Genomic DNA, 15,948 nt, shown 5'->3' with positions numbered 1-15,948 from the left:
TCCCTGCACAGCCCATGGCCTACAATCCAGACACATTCAGCAGCTTCTGGTTTGTATAGTGGAGGCACTGCCCACCCGTCTCCATGTGGCCAATTACTTCGAGTCCGGGAGCACATGCAGAAGACATCTTGGCATCTGTCTAACAACGCTAAGTACCTGACTAGTACCTGAGCACACGTTCTCCAGGGGCTCTCAAGCTTCTTGGCCTACAGACCCCTGTACACTCTTAATTACTGAGGACTCCAAAAGGCTGCTGTTTATGTGGGTTAAATCTATCAATAGTTCCTGTGTTAGAACTTAAATAAGAACTTTAAAAAATGCTTATGATTTCACTTAAAAATAATAACAACCTACTACATGTTACCATTAATACTCTTAAGCAAAAAATAAGTATATTTTTCTAAACAAAAATCATTAATGAGAAGAAGAGCAGTGATTTTAATTTCTGCAAAACTCTTTTGGACTGGTGAGTTCTGAATTCTATCTGCCTCTAAATTCCCTGTTTTGTGATATCACAGACCAGGTTTTCCCTGGAAATCCCCACAGGAAACTCGGGAGTGCAAGAGTGTGCAAAAGGCAGGTGACATACCCGCGTTTCTATGAAAATAGTCTTGCATCTCAGGGGCCTCAGACACACTTTGATAACTGCTGCCCTACCCTAGGCGAGACTCTCCTACACAAGAGCCAGGCAAGGGTCCTGGCTTCTTTAATGAGTTATCGCAGCCACACTCCTCCCTTCTCTGTGTTAATGTTCCCACAACCTCCATTACCGCAGATGAAGATGTAATCCTCAACTGGGGCCTCTAATCCCAGAAGACTGCCAACTTTGAGAGGGAAGGCCCATCTACCATCCCTACACCCCGCACAGTCTATTTTGAGTCAAGCCCTAGATAACTGCTAATCGGCAATGACCCTTGTCTTATTCCTGAGTTTTACCGAAGGAGCCAACATCTGGATGGAACTGAAATTTCCCTGCAGATAAACAAGGCTGATAAACCACCCCATTCAAACATCTGATTCTGGGGCTCTTCAAAACCCGGATAAGGCCCCGCTTCATAAAAGTCAGGTCCTCCGCCTGCCCTTCCCGGGGGTTCTGGGAGGCCGCGGCCAAGCAGGGCTACCCGGACTCGCGGTCCCAGCCCCAGTGCCCGAGGGGGAGGAAAGCCCGAGGCTGTGCCCCAGCCCTGTCCTCCCCGCCCCAACCCGCTCCCTGGCAACAGAGCGCCTCCCCGGCAGCCACACCAACCCGGATCCCACCCCGGTCCATGTCCACTGGCCCCGCCAACGGCGCGGCCGTACGTTTACCGTCTGTGGGACGCCGCCCCAGACAGGATGTCGGCCGCCGACTGACCAGGCAAGAACTAGTCGCCCAGGCGAGCAAGCCGCCAGCCCCAGCAGCAAGCACCGCCATGGTCCCGGGTAGCTGCACACTTCCGGAGCCCGCTGCCCGCCCCAGAAGCTCACACCGGCCCGCGCAGAGCGCGGCGCATGTAGCCATGGCAACGCCGCGGGGCCCTCCTCTAGCGCTTGCGTCTGTGTCCTCCCGAGGCTAGACGTGAGAGGGCAGAAATTGCGGAGCCAATGGGAGCCAGGGCTCGGCCAGGACGGGGGCTGGGGAGAGGCTTATGGGGCAGCTGGGCGGGGCCGGGGCGGGCGGTGCCGGGCAGACGTCCTCACCTGCAGCTGGCGCCGGCCGGATGCTGGGGCGGTGCTGCCACCAGTGGGCGGGGCTGCGGGGCGGTGGGGCAGCGGGGCGGGGACACCCTCACCTGTCCGTGTGTGTGGCTCAGCCTGGGCTCCGCGGCCTCCCCTTGCACCGGACGTGGACCCAGGCTGCCGTTGGGCAAGATAGAGGACTGAGCCAAGGCACAAACGGCTGGCCAGGTAGGGCACCTGAAGTGCAGATCCTCCAGGCCCGCTGCCGGCCTTGAATTCACGCTGCTGGGCAGTTTCCAAGGAGACGGGATCTGTCCTAAGAGGGGAGATAGGGCAGGGGTGCCAGATGCCGGGTTAGGTGCGGTCTTACAGGCTAGCCACGGTGAGAGTGTTCAGAGAAGCCCCTGTGTTGGCGGGGCTAGGAATTTGGGGTATGGGGTGGGGATTGTGTGTGCCATGCTCTGTGGTCTCCCCAAGAACTCTCACCCCCAAGCAAGGGACCCTGCTCCCTCCACCATTCACTGCAACCCCTGCCTTCCCCAGCACCACTACCCCTGCCCCCGGAGTGTCCCATGACCTCTCCCCACACCGGGCACCGTCCCTGTTACAGGTACTGAGGTCCTGGTGGTTCCAGCCCGAGGGTGGGGGCTGTATCTGACCAGTTAGGATGCCTGGAGCCTTGTATGAAACCTCAGAGCATAATGCAGACGTGCACAGAGGCCCCTCAAACAGGATTCCCTGCATGGCCCTCCCACCACGGACCCACAGCGCAGCTGCCACACCAGGCCAAGCCTGCTGGAAGACCGCTGGTCCCTCTCATCCTGTTCCTGATCAAGAGTGCACCGGCCACACTGCTGGGTATTTAGGGGGCCTTAGAAGAGCAGCTGGTATTTTCATGGGCAAATATTTGCTCTTTTGGGAAGATTTCAGTGCAAAGAGATGTAGGATATGCTTTTTCTGTTGCCCTGAAACTGGTGACTAGGATGCAAACTTAAGTCAAAACAGGTTTTAGAGAGAGCTGCAAAATATCTAACCCAAAGATCACTGTTCCCCAGCAAAGGCAACACCACCTGGCCGGTGGGGTCCTGGTCCCTCATTCTGGAGGTTGGGGTTTGCACCCTCCAGCTGGGACAGAGCCCGAAACAGCTCTGAACACGCTCCAACAGGCTTTCCCAGCAAAAACGGCCTTTATTTTGAATCTGGGTGAAGGAACCAGCTGAGACATCTGAGTAAATCTTCCTGGGTGTAACCAGGCCTTTTATGCTGAATGAAAGAGCGGCTCTCCACATGCTAACTTCTTAGAACTGAATGTGTGTCAAAACCTTCATGCATGTAGCATGTTGGGAACAGCGTTTCATGGTGAGGGGAACTATATAACTTACATGTGTATGGGGAAGCCCTCACTCCAACCGGCTTTTCCTGCGCACACTGCCTTTATTTCGAAATTGGCTGTTGCTGAGAAATCTTGGTAAGCTTTCCTAGGTGTAACCATGCCCATTATGCTGGACGAAAGAGCGGCTCTACACTTGTTCACATCTCAGAAATGAATGTGTGTTGAAGCCGTCATTCATGTAGCGTGTTGGGAACACAGTTTCGTGGTGAGAAGAACTATGTAAATTACATGTCTATGATGAAGAAATTGCTCGAAATGGGTATTCCAGCGCATACTGCCTTTATTTCGAAACTGGCTTCTCAGAAGACCTGTGGTCTCCACTGCAGGTCTGTCTCCAAGCTCTGGGCCAGCATGGTGACTCTGTTCCCCCTGTCTATTCTGGGAGGTCTAGGGGTCCTCCATGGCCCTTCCACCATTGTTTCTTTTGGAAACACCCCACAGATGAAATGGGCCTGAGAACAGGAGAGCTGGATGCCAGCAGCCACTGCCCAGTTTGTGGCTCCTGGGAGGGGCATCTCCTCTCTGTGGGCTCTGATCTCCCCTACCCTCTCCCCTACCCCCACCCCTCTCCTCCTGCATTTCCCGATTGATCCCTGGATAATGGTCCATACCAGGAATGACCTGGGAGAGGTTTTATGAGTCTTTAAGGGAAAAAAAAAAGAAATCTTTAAACAAATTACTGAAAGTAACTTCCAGCTTTCCCGGGAAAGCCCTCTTTCCAATGTTTAAGGCTAGTTGACAGGGTGTCAAATTGCCTAACCACTCACATCTGAGCAACTGCTAACTCTTTCCAGTTCCCCGCAGCATCCACCTCTGGCAGCTTGGCCACAAGAGGGCAAGAAAGCTCTTTCCCCATGCCAGCTCCAGCGTGGCTTTGGAGGCAGTGGAGGCTGAGAGAAAGGGCCCCGCCCTGAAGTTTGGGGGGCCTCCAGCCACAGCCAGAGGAGCAGGAGTTTTCAGAGTGCCCCAGGAGGGAAACCAGGCAAGGCTGCCTGGCCCAAGTCTTCCCTGCCCAGAGAGCCCCATGAACTGCTTTGGGCCCCACACCCCATTTGGGCCCCCTGCAAAAAGGTACCACGGGATCCACACCTGAGAAGGCAGAAGGATGGCCCTTTGGCCTGGGGTCCCAGCAGGTGTGTCCTGTGATACCTGTGGCCACATATCTTCCTTGTCTCTCCAGGTCAGTGAAGGGTCTGTGCTGGGCACCTTGGTGCTCAGGAACATGGGAACAACTCTAAACTCAGAAGGACAGAGAGACTCTGCCTGGAAGCAAGGATTCCAGGGAGACGCCTTGCCCAGAACTGGGGGACTGTGTGCTGAGTAGACCCCTGGAGGCAATGTGGGGCTGTGGGGTCCTCATCAGAGAAGGGAGCAGGTGTGCTTTCCGGGGGTGGAGCCCTGCTTTGTCCAGTCATGTCCTTGTGTAAGACTCATTTACAAACACCTTCCAGTCCACCTAGGGGTGGCCTCAGAGTTGGGGGTAGAGGAGGAGAGTGAAGGGTGCAGACTTAGGGCCCCCTGACCCACCCAGGGAGCCAAGGGTCAGTGGGAACATCGTGGGAGTCTAGTGCAGGGGTGGAGGACGAGAACTAAGAACATGCCAAGTCATGCAATAAAGTGACCTGTGATCACGAGACACAGGTGGCTGTACACCAAAGGAGGGAGATAGAAATTTAGACCCAAGCTCTGAGAAACTTGAGAGGGGCTGGAGGGTCCCAGGAGCCCTGAGGAACAGCTCTTCTAGGGGCACAGATATCCCAATAAACACATTTCTCATGGATGCTTTTTGGGGTGCAGAGTGAGTTACCAGGATCCTAAAACTAGTATGGAATCCCACCCCCTTGTTCATCACGATTCCTGGCAATAAATTGCTGTCATTTGTTCCTGGACATGCACAGGGGAGGTGACTGCTGTGGTGGTCACTGCAGGACTAGAATCTTCTGGTGTGGGCTCTGTGACCACAGAAACCCAGGGGGATTTCTTAACGGGAGCACCTGGAGTCCATGCCTGCAAGGACCACCCTCATGGGATGGCCAATGATCCCGTGGTACCCAGGTCACCAAGTGACGAATTTGTGAGGTTGCCTGGGGTAACCTGGGGACATGTAGGTTTCTGTGGTCAGCACGTGGGCCCAGCACTGCGGGATGGTCTGCACAAAGAGGGGCCTGCCCTCCTGATGATGGCTTCTAACACCTGCAGGGAAACTGCTCCCTGGGCGCCTGGAGGTCCATATTGAGAGCGTCCTGCCAGCCATGAGGGATCACCTTCCCCTGATGCAGAGGCAGACCTCTCCCCCTTGAGGCCCAGGGGACACCTGGCTCAGGTCCCAACTGTGTGCCCTGGACACACAGAGCCCCAGATCTCTGGCACAGACTGGGGTGTGGTTGTGTCGGGGCAGAAAAGGCCCAGGTAAGGGGCTCATTCAGGGACAGAGGCCACTCTGCAGGGATACTGGACCTGGCAGCAATACACTGCTTCATAACTTACCTGGGCTGGGTTTCCAAGCTGTGGGATGGAAGGGCCTCTCCTTCCTGCGGTGCAGTGGGGGGAACTAGATCCATCGTCAATATCAGCCCTGAAAATGGAGGCTGCACTACATCCATTCCTGGAAAGAAAAATCAGGCCCCTCCAGTCCAGGTGACTCAGAAAGTCAGTCAGCAATGTTCGGGGCCCCCAGTTTAGGCTTTGAATTAGAGCTGAGCGGCTCAGGAGGCCAGATCCCTGTCCGTGGCTCCAGGAGTAGGCTTTCTGCTGGGGGACAGGATCCTCACAAACACCTGTGTCTTTGTGGGACTTTCCCCTCTGACCAGCTGGGAGGCAGGGTGCAGTTGTGGGAAATGGTGTTTCCATGAGCAGAGGGCCACCAAGTGTTGGGGGCACAGGAGACTGTGAGAATGAGTCCCGCAAAATTTCTGGAATCAAAAAACTGGCAAATGTGAAAAAGTGCATAATTTGTTTTATCGAACAGGCTGCTTATGTACGTTTGGAGGGCCAGGTTCAAAGACTCTGCATCCATCCAGGACAATAGCATCAAGAGAAGAACAGACAGAGCAGAAGGAGATCTGGGGTTTCCCCCAGGAATGAGGTGGAACAGGGATTTCTGCAGATTTGCAAGGCGTCCCCTACCACTGAGCATGGGGTTAAAACCCCACGTGACCACCGTCGTGTTTGGCTTGGGCTCTGGATCTGGCCTGCTCATTTATTCTTCCAGCTGAGTTCCAGAAACTCAGAGGGTGGACTTTGAGGGGCTGCGTTTGGAACCTAGTGAGGAGCTGGGTGGTCCTTTATATTGAGTCCCTTCAGCCTAATCACCGTAGCTGAATCCCAACACCCCCCAGGCACCCAGGGTGGCTGTGGAGGGAGAGAAAGCCTGGCAGGCGACCTAGGGGTCCCACTGCTCTGTCCCTCCCTTGTCTTCATTCCCTTTCACCCCAGAAGGTGTGATTGTCTCGTGTCATGGTGGCCACCGTAGTGTCCCTCCCAGCAATCTCTCTTCTCCATCAGGTGGGGTTCCCAACCCCACTCAGCCTTCTCTCTGCATGGATGCTGAAGGACCAGGACCACCTGAATTTCTGAGCTTGAGCAGTAAGGTGGAAAAAAAGAAACCAATGGAAACAAAGAAACAAGTTATTGTGGCAAAACTGCCCACCACAGAGAAGCTGCCCTGAGTGGAAGGGAGGGTGTGGGCATGCCCATTTGTTTCCTGTCTCCCAGTCCTCTTAGCTTTCTTATTGCAGACCTGCATGGTTACAACAAAATGATCTGCAAAACTGAAAATATTTACTCTCTCGCTTTTACAGAAAAGGCTGGCCAGCCTCTGGTCCGGTACCAGGCAAGTGATTGGAGTCCCTTTCCAGTTTGGAAACATCTGGGCAGGCCCAGGTTTGCAAAAGTCTTTAAGAGTAGTTACGGAGTTTTGCTTCTAAAATTCTTTACGGCTGTATATACTTCTGAGATGCGGTTGTGCTGTGTAATTCTGAGCCGGGATTTTCTCAAACTGTTTCTCACTTCTTATACCAGACATTCCTAAATTCCAAGGGGAACTGTATATTAAGGAAGCCATGGAATTTAGGAAAAGGATACAGATCTCATTTCCTTTTAAGCATCAGTGTACCTCCATCATGGCAGTATTGGTTATGAGTTATTGATAGGGGAATTAAATAGTAACCAAATTAATAGAAAATAGGGGATTTTAGGTACACAGGTTCATCTTTTCAACATTTTTTGTAATATTTGCAGTTTAAGATGGCCATTCCTGAGAAACAGGTAGCCTCTTAGAATGAAATAGCATTTCCTCTGAACCATAATTAATTTTTATTTCGTAGACAGAAGGAAGGGTAATCACACATCACACATTTGGGGACGTCAAAGAGAAAATGTAACTTTCTGGGAGCGCACTCCCCCATCTCCCCCTGCTCTTTTCACTGTCCCATTCTCCCTGGAAGGCTCTTTCTTATCTTCTTCTCATGGCTCCAGTAACTCTTTCTTCCTCCTCATCCCTCAGCTGGTAAGGTTACTTTTCTACTTTGAACAAGCAAACAAGCCAACAGAAGAGAAGTTTCACAAGCAACTCCCAGCACATCCGCTCACCTAGTGTTGTCTGTGACCTCACTCTCGGTGCCCCACCTCTTATTACAGGTAACATCGAAAGCCAATTCCTCGAAAAGTCCCCAGGGCCCCATCCCTCCCATCTTCTCTGGGTTGTCACTCCCAAAACCATCCTCTCTTTCACTACCTCATCTATTTTGTTCTCCTGCTAGTTGGCTCCCATCAGTATATAAACGTCCATCTTCTTAAAAGAAACAAACAGCACTCCTTGACCCTAATTCACCCCCACCAATTGCCACCCTGTGTCTTTGCAGCAAATATTTAAGGAGTTGTTTAAACTCACTGTCTGCATCTTCTCTTGAGACATCCCCTTTTACACCCACTCTGGCTCTTCCCCTGATCCCTCGCTCTATGAAAACTGCTCTGTCAAGGCCATCAGTGACCACACGTTGCTAAATATAGCGGTCAATTTTCAGTCCTCATCATGCGTAGACCCTCGGCAGCATTTGACCCAGCTCTTCCATCCCTCCTCCCCCGTGTTCCTGCTTAACTTAAACTCCAGCCCATCGCTCTGTCTGTTTTCTGCTTTTGGTCTACTGGCTGGTCCTTTGCCAATGTCTCCTCTTTTTCCCAAACATACACTGTGGGTGTGCCCCAGGGTTGGCTCCTGGGCCTCTCATCTCTCTCTCTGCTATTCCTTTGGTGGAAGCAACCCAGCCTTGGAAATTGGCATGCCATCAATTTCTCGATTTCTCCAAAACTCCCTGATTTGCCCTTTCCATCTGGACCTTTATCCCTGAGACTCACATTCTTTTTCTTTCATTAATCTTGCTTTCACATTCATACATATGTTCTACTATGTAATTACTTTTCCAAATATTGTATCAGTAAATATATATATCATGTAAAATGCTCAAATCTGTATTATTTCCACTAAGATGCTTATTCTACCTTAGAACCTTTCTGCATTTCTGTATTTATGTGAAAAAAGCGAATAGCATTTCTACAAGCCTTATAGTTAAACAGTGTGTTTGTTTGGGGCTATTATGTAACATGAAATAATGATACATTAACATAGTCCTTTTTCATTTATTTTTATGTAACACCAAGATGAGGTTTTTGCACTGAACACTGGTTTTATTGAAATTTTACCTACGTTATGGACAGTCAATTTATGTGAAAGCCCTCATTTCTCCCCTTTCTGATATATTTTCCATTTGGCTATATATAACATATACCTTGGCATGAAACAAACTTCCCAAATCATTCACATAATACAATTAATACATTTAAATTATATTTTTAAATGTTAAAAAGAAAAAGAAAACAGACTCCTCTACCTATTAGGCATTTCTGTGGCAATATGTAATACACACCTTAACCATGACATTGAAGAACTGAGCTGATACCAGCCCCTTTCCACCTGCTCAGCCCCACCTTGTCCCATCCCTTGTGGATGGAGAGGACATCCCTCCCATTGTCCAGGTCCAGATGTTTTAACAATGTTCTTTCTGTCTTTCTCTTACACACACAGACAGCAAATCCAGCTTGTTAGAAAATTCTGGGTATTCTGTCTTCATTAACCACCTGCTCCCTGCTCCCCGCCCTCCTAAGAGCCACCTTCAGCCCTTCCTGGACACCAATAGCCTCCTGTTTCCATCTTTGCTTTCCTACAATCTCTCATCCACACAGAGTCAGAGGGGGCCTGCAAAATCATACATTGATGGGGTGGGTTTAATTCAGTGGTAGGGCGCATGCTTAGCATGCAAGAGATCCTGGGTTCAAAAATGATTATAAATCAATAAAAAATGTTAAAAAAAAAAAAAGAGATCCTGGGTTCAATCCCCAGCACCTTCATTAAAATAAATAAATTACCTCCCACAAAAAAACACAAACACAAAAGCTTAAGTTGGACTATATCACCCCTCCCCTCAAAACTCACTAAACGGGTCATCATTTCATTAGGAGCCAAAGTCGTCACAAAGGCCTCAGGACCCGGCGTGCTCTGCCTCTCTGCCCACACTCTCCCCCTCACTCAGGGGGCCTCTGGCTCCGGCTCTTCCTTCTTCCTCCGGATCTATTCTGCTTCAAGTTCATTACTCCGTGAGATCTGCCAGGATTGCCTTATTCCCTCCTGCCTACCTCCCACCCCACCGCCATCACCGGAGTTTGTTCATATCACTCTTTTTTTTTTTTTTAATTTTTCCAAGCTCTTACTACCCCCAACATGCTGCCTGTTTCCTCTACTAAAACTCTGAGCCCCCAGTGATGGGGAGTCATGTCTATTTTGTTGACTGATAAAGCCCGAGAACCTTGTGAATTGGTCTAGTTAGGAGATTCCCGTACGTAGTAGGAGCTTATACACATTTGCTGAATGACTGTAGATGCCCTGGTCCAATCCGATGGAGCACTTCTGTGTCCTGCTCAAAGAATAACTGTCCTTTCCACCTGAGAGGGGGTGACAACTTCCTTGGTGATCAAAGGCAACATCTTTTTGCTTTATGCTGTTAACCTTAGGCGGGGAGACTGGGGGATCTTCATATATATTTTTAAATTTGGTTCACTCTGCAGTTTGTCTTTGGTCTCTGTATAATTTTGAAAAACTCTTTATGAGTGATCATTCTTCCATCAGATTGAACAGGGTCCAGGGGGAAGGACCAAGCCTGTCCCATCGGCCATCCTATGTGTCATGTCCTGGGACCCAGTGGATGCTCAGCACGTAAGTGAACAGACTGGAGTGAGTGAAGAAATGGGAGCATCTCCTTATTGTGGTGGCTGCTCTCTGTCAGATGCCTTGAGATTTGAGGAAGGGTTTACAAGTGCGGAGAGGGGAGATCAGGTCCTCTGTGCTCTTCCTGAGTGCCCTGGCTTTACCCATTCCCCCAGCCCACTCTGGGCAGCCAAGTTGAGGAGCTGGGCCACTGGAGGTTGTGCTGATCAATAATCCACCTTCACCCCAAGTCCGGGGGGTAGGGACCCCTGGTTGTAGTCTCTGGAGTCAGGTCCTTGGAGGAATTCCTCACTGAACTATGTTTTGGACCTTTTATTTTTCTCTATAACCTCCAGCTGAAGAAGATTGTCTTAGACACATGGAAGCTGAGGACGCCTACTGTCCCCTCGGAACCCAGGTGGGGCTGGGAGTCTGCTGTTTGTATAGCCGGTGGGCTCGTGTTGCTTTGGGCATCCCTGTGTCTGAATTCCTGCAGTACACTCGGTGGTAAGGAAGGGGTGCCTGGCAGGGAGGGAAGTGGGTCGGGAGACTGCACAGCTGGGGAGATGTTAACCTGGGGTGTGCAGGAGCCTGCTGATGCATGGCATCTCGGTTCAGGGAACTCTTCACTCTCAGAGGGGTTCCCACTCCCGCAGGGGCCATTTGATCAGGGTGCTGGGCTGTCAGGGGACCGCAGGGGTCCCAGTGAGGATTACAGTGCCTTCAGGCAATGGGAAATGAGGGGTCCAGCGGCACTTGAATTAACTGTGCACCCAAAGCCAGCCCCCACCTCTTTCAGCATTTATCCTTATCTGCAAAACTGGAATTTTATTAACCATCCCGCGGGGTCGTTGATGGGCTAGGACAGACTAGACAGTCAAGAGCTGGAATTCTTCTGTCCCCTGATTGTTTTCCTTCTTTCTGACTATTTGCTCTCACAAGCTCAGTCTCTCTGTCTCTCTCTCTTTCACTTCTAACTTTCTCTCATGCTCTGGTTTCATTTGACTTCCAACCACCGCCCCTCGCCAATCCCCAGATGAGTGAACTTGATTTCTGTGTGTCAGTTCCAAATTCCCAGGAAAGATGCTCTGTCTCCCTCTGGATCTGTTGTCCAACCCATCAGTTGTGGCCAGATGAGGGAGTCCCTCTGGGACCAGTGGAGGGTCTCCGCCCAGCCCCCCAGCCACCAATTTGGGAGCACATATCTCTCCAAGGAGGAGGTACTGGCTGTGACCTTGTGTCAGTCAGTATGAATTTATGTCTCCTCTTGCCCCTCCTTCATCCTCCTAAACAAAGATGAAAATTAAACACTCCCGGGATTTGTGTCATGGAACACGCAGGGTGGGGGCTAAGGGGGCTGGAATCTCTGCTGCATTTAAGGGACTACAGTGAATCCCCAATGAGAGCCTGCAAAGGGAACACCACCACCCCCACCTGGCACTTATGGTGCTGAGTCTGCGTGATGTTGAGCTAGGCTTCTGACCACAGCTCAGGGGTCTGGTCTGACAAGTTAGCCTTTGAAACCAACCAGCTTTGGATTCCTCAATCCCTCCCTGAGGTTTTACCTGAACCACCAGCTTCTGCATCTCTGAAGACAGATGATGAGGACCCTTCACGTAAGCCGTTCGCACAGCCCTGTGCAGGCCTTTGTGCTGCACGGTCTGCCCTTCGAGATAACTGAGGTTGGTATTTTACTGATGTTAGAAATAGTCTGGTTTCCCTATGTACTGTTTCACTGAACAAGCAACAGAAGCCACTTCTCGCTGATAAAAGCAAAAAGGGACTTAATGAGAAGATGCTGGGAGGGTGTATGGATTGGCCAGGACCGGAGCCAACCCAGGAGCTGTAGGAGGTGTTAGGGAGCCCCAGGCACCAGGCCGGGCTGGGTGCTACCGGGCCCCCTGCCACCCCAGAAGGGACCCCTCTCCACCCGACCCTCCACCTCACTCACTGCAGGTTCATATCCCGGCAGGGCCAGGTCACACTGAAGCCACCAGCACACACCTCAATGGGGGAGTTGACACCGTCTCAGCTGAGGGCGTGCCCGGTGTGGGGAGAGGCCCAGTTAGAAGAAGGCGGTTCCCCTACTGTTCCGAGTTAAGGTGCAAGTCAGTGCCCATCACTCAGGAGAGCCAGGCTGGACGGACCTCATTGCGGTGACTAGGCCGTCTGAGTTCAATTAATACTTTCTATGTTTGAAGGCCCTGGAGGGAGAAAAAGTGAAGTTTCTAGAACTTATTTTGTGTTTCCCATGTACCAGGTGCGGTAAGCAAGCCACTTCAGACAAGACCCAGAGCAACCACGTTAATAGGCCACGGAGGAAGTAGTGCAGTCAGGCCTCTGTGGACCCGAAACCCGTGTCCCCATCAGCTCAGTAGTTACCAGTGGAAACTGGGGGGATTTATGGGACTGTGTGCTCCTGTAGGGGCTGGGATGTGTGTGTTTAAATCCACATCTTCAGAAACTCTGCTAGAACCACAGCCACTTATTGCACGGAGGCAGAGGAGGGGAGGATTCCAGCCTTTGTTCCAGCTCGTGTGGAGCTCAGAAATTTCTCCTTCTGTCCTGAAAACAACACCAGAGCTGAGGGAGCTGCAATCCCACTGTACTTCTTAGATCCACAAGAAAACTGAGGGGAAAATCTGCTCCCAACACAGAGAGGCAGCCAGGCAGGCTTGGCGAGTCACAGCTCCCAGGGCAGAACCCGCTTTTGTAACAACCCCCAGGGCAGGCAGATTTAACAGGTCCCTGAGGCCAGTGGAAATCTCAGCGTGAGGAAGTCCGAGTGTGACAACTCCAGGGGGCCAGTCAGAGGGGCCCCCTGCTCTTTTTCATGCATTTTACCTCCAGGACCGTGTCCTGTTCTCAGAATGAAGGCCTCAGAGGATAACTCCTCATGCTTCCTGCCTGGAAAGGAGAAAATAACTCTATTGAAATATACCCAAAACATTCTGTTTCATTTGGGGAAGTTGTTTTTTGTTTGTTTGTTTTTTTAATGAGAAATTAATTTACCAGAGCCTAACCAACCTGGGAGAAGGGAAATCCCTTCTGTCTCACCCAAATTGGGGTGGGGGGAAAGAGACACACTTGTGGAGGTCACAGCTCAGGGCATAGGCTCAATGAGAACTAATCACAAGACTACAGATGCCCTGCTCTGTCCTGCTCCCCCAACACCTTACCTCCATGTCAGTAGGGCCCCTGTGTAATAACAGGAATAAAACTAAAAGAAGTAAATGTCTCAGGAGTGTCAAGGGAAAACCCAAAGACAGCGGGGAGATGAAAACAAGGACACACAGGCTGTTTTAGCCTCTCACACCAATAGCTGTAGCAAACTACACACAGCCCATCCCAGTAGATAAACAGAAAACCTCACAGAAGAAATTATTTATTTTGGTTCTCTTACCCAGTGCATTCCATGGTGCATCCTCGCCTAGAATTGAGTGGAAGCAAGTCCATCTCAGAAGGGACATAACTGAAGAGGGATGGCTTTCCAGACTCTGATGGGCAGAGAGAGCTGCAGCCTGGGTGAGAGCATGGTGAGTGGTGGGGTAGGGGGTGGGCTGCCTTCTTCCCCAAATAAGGAAACTTCCTGAGGCCAGCACAGGAGGGAGGGCCATGGGGTGGAAGCAGCCAGACTTCTTCCTGAGAACTGATGGGATGCCTCAAAGGGACCATTCAGGTACCAAAACTGGGCCGTGAGGGTGGGAGCCAGTCGGTCTGACTCAGAGCCCAGGACTGAGGTGGGCGTACAGCAGGCCGGACTTACTTGCCTGGATCCATTTCACTTCTCCGAAGCCCTGTGTAAAACATGAAGCGTGGACGGCCTGGTGAGCACAGCTCTGCCCTCAAGACCTGTTTCAACTCCTCTCTTCCCGGAAAACACCATCTCTGAGCCCGCCCTTGGTGACCTCAGAGAGACCACCCTAGTGACCCAGGCTAGTGACCGGGAACATGTACCTTCCTGCAGCCAACCCCAGACGTCCACTGATGCATCATATACTGGCAAAGATGTGAGTTCCTGTGCATTGGTCTAACAGCAGAGACTCTGCCACAGGCCCAAGAGGTGGTGTGTGGGACATGCAGGGGTGCAGGAGTGTAGGCAGTGCAAAAGTGTAACTGGTGACAGGGGTGCAGGGGCTGTGGAGGGCGCAGGCAGTTCAGGGGATGCGGGGGTGCAGGGGTGCAGAAGTGCAGGCAGTGCAGAAGTGCAGATAGTGGCAGGGGTGCAGAGGTGCGGGGAGTGTAGGGATGCAGGGAGGTGCTCAGGCACGTGGCCAGGATTAGAAGGCAAGTGCACATCCTCGCAGTCAGCCTGACCCCGGGAGGCTAGTCCAATCGTTTGGGGCGGCGGAGGCGGCGGTGCGTGGGAGGCTGCCCGGGCAAGCCGGTCGATTTCTTCTCTTCCCTGCAGCCTGGCCTGGGGGGGGCCTTGGCCACTGGAGATTCGCCAGATGTTGGACTCCAGGTAAGCTTGCTCCTGGGAGGTGGGGCGGTTAGGTCAGGGGGCAGCGGCAGCGACAGGGGGGCGGAGCGCGGCTGCCTCTGGCGAACTGTTGGAATAGCTGCCTTCTCCCGGCTGCCGGGCCTGGGAGCGGCCTCTGCTGCCCCTGGTCACCGTACACGCCTGTCCCGCTCAGCTTGCTGAGTGGGGACGTTGCCATTAATGTGCGGGGCCCACGTGGTTAGGGGGGCTGCCGCGCGGAAGCCGGTCAGTTCGCTCAGCTCTCCCCTGCGGCGGAGCCAGTGGCAGCTTCTGCTGCCGTAGAGGCGGGACGCCGGTCTCCAGGTGAGCTTGCTCCTGGGAGGCGGAGGCGGCGGCTGCAGGGGGAGGGGGTCCGTTCCAGGGAGTAGCTCCATTTCTTCTGTCCCGCGCGGCCTGGCCTGAGGGCGACCTCTGCCGCCGGAGATTTGCCTGCGGTCCGACTCCAGGTGAGGTTGCACCTGGGAGATGGGTGCGGTGGAGTCAGGGGGCTGGTAAAGTGGTGGCTGCGGGGATAGGGAGGCTGCCCCGGGGTAGCTTGTGTATTAGCTCCCATGTCTGTGCCGCGTGGCCTGCAGGCGGCCTCTGCTGCGCCAGGTCCCCGGACACCCCTGTCCCACTTTGCCTGCTGGGGGCGGGAGGCAGGGTAGTCAGGGTGCACGGGTCGCGGGGGTCGGGGGCCTGCATCGGGGGAGCGGGCCCATTTGCTCCCATCTTCCCCGCGGCTTGTCCTAGGGGCGGTCTCTGTTGCCCTGGGTTACGGGACACGTGTATCCTAGTCGGCCTGACCCCGGGAGGCGGGCCTGGTACGTTGGGGGTGGTGGCAGCAGCGGCAGGTTTTCCCATGGAGCCAGTCCATTTGCTCCCATTTCCCCCCATGGTTTGCCCTGAGGGCTGTCTCTGTTGTCCCAAGTTCGCCGGACGTCCATCTCCAGGTCAGCCTGCTCCCTAGAGGAGGCCACCGTGAGGTCAGGGGGCAAGAGAGGTGGCTGCTGCGGGGGTAGGTGGCTGCCTTGGGGAGCTGGTGGATTGGCTCCCGTCTCCCCGATTGCCTGGTGTGGGAGTGGCCTCTCCTCCCCCAGATCACCAGACACACCTGTCCCATTCAACCTGCTGGGGGAGGGGTGCCCTGGGCGTTGCCTTTAAGGTGCGGGGGTGGCG

At 52.8% G+C, this 15,948-nt stretch overlaps 1 long non-coding RNA gene across 1 annotated transcript; it reads left to right on the top strand.

The window, feature by feature from the left end:
• The first annotated feature begins 1,769 nt into the window (after positions 1-1,769).
• Positions 1,770-14,715, top strand: LOC135322430 (uncharacterized). Its single transcript, XR_010383008.1, has 8 exons — positions 1,770-1,884; positions 6,850-6,931; positions 7,554-7,687; positions 10,230-10,316; positions 10,664-10,814; positions 11,866-11,989; positions 13,715-13,832; positions 14,103-14,715. It is a non-coding gene; the product is annotated as an uncharacterized LOC135322430 (long non-coding RNA).
• The last annotated feature ends 1,233 nt before the right edge of the window (positions 14,716-15,948 follow it).

Source organism: Camelus dromedarius, chromosome 11 (assembly GCF_036321535.1).
Source record: "Camelus dromedarius isolate mCamDro1 chromosome 11, mCamDro1.pat, whole genome shotgun sequence".
Lineage (NCBI taxonomy): Eukaryota > Metazoa > Chordata > Mammalia > Artiodactyla > Camelidae > Camelus > Camelus dromedarius.
This window is presented reverse-complemented; position numbering and strand designations above follow the sequence as displayed.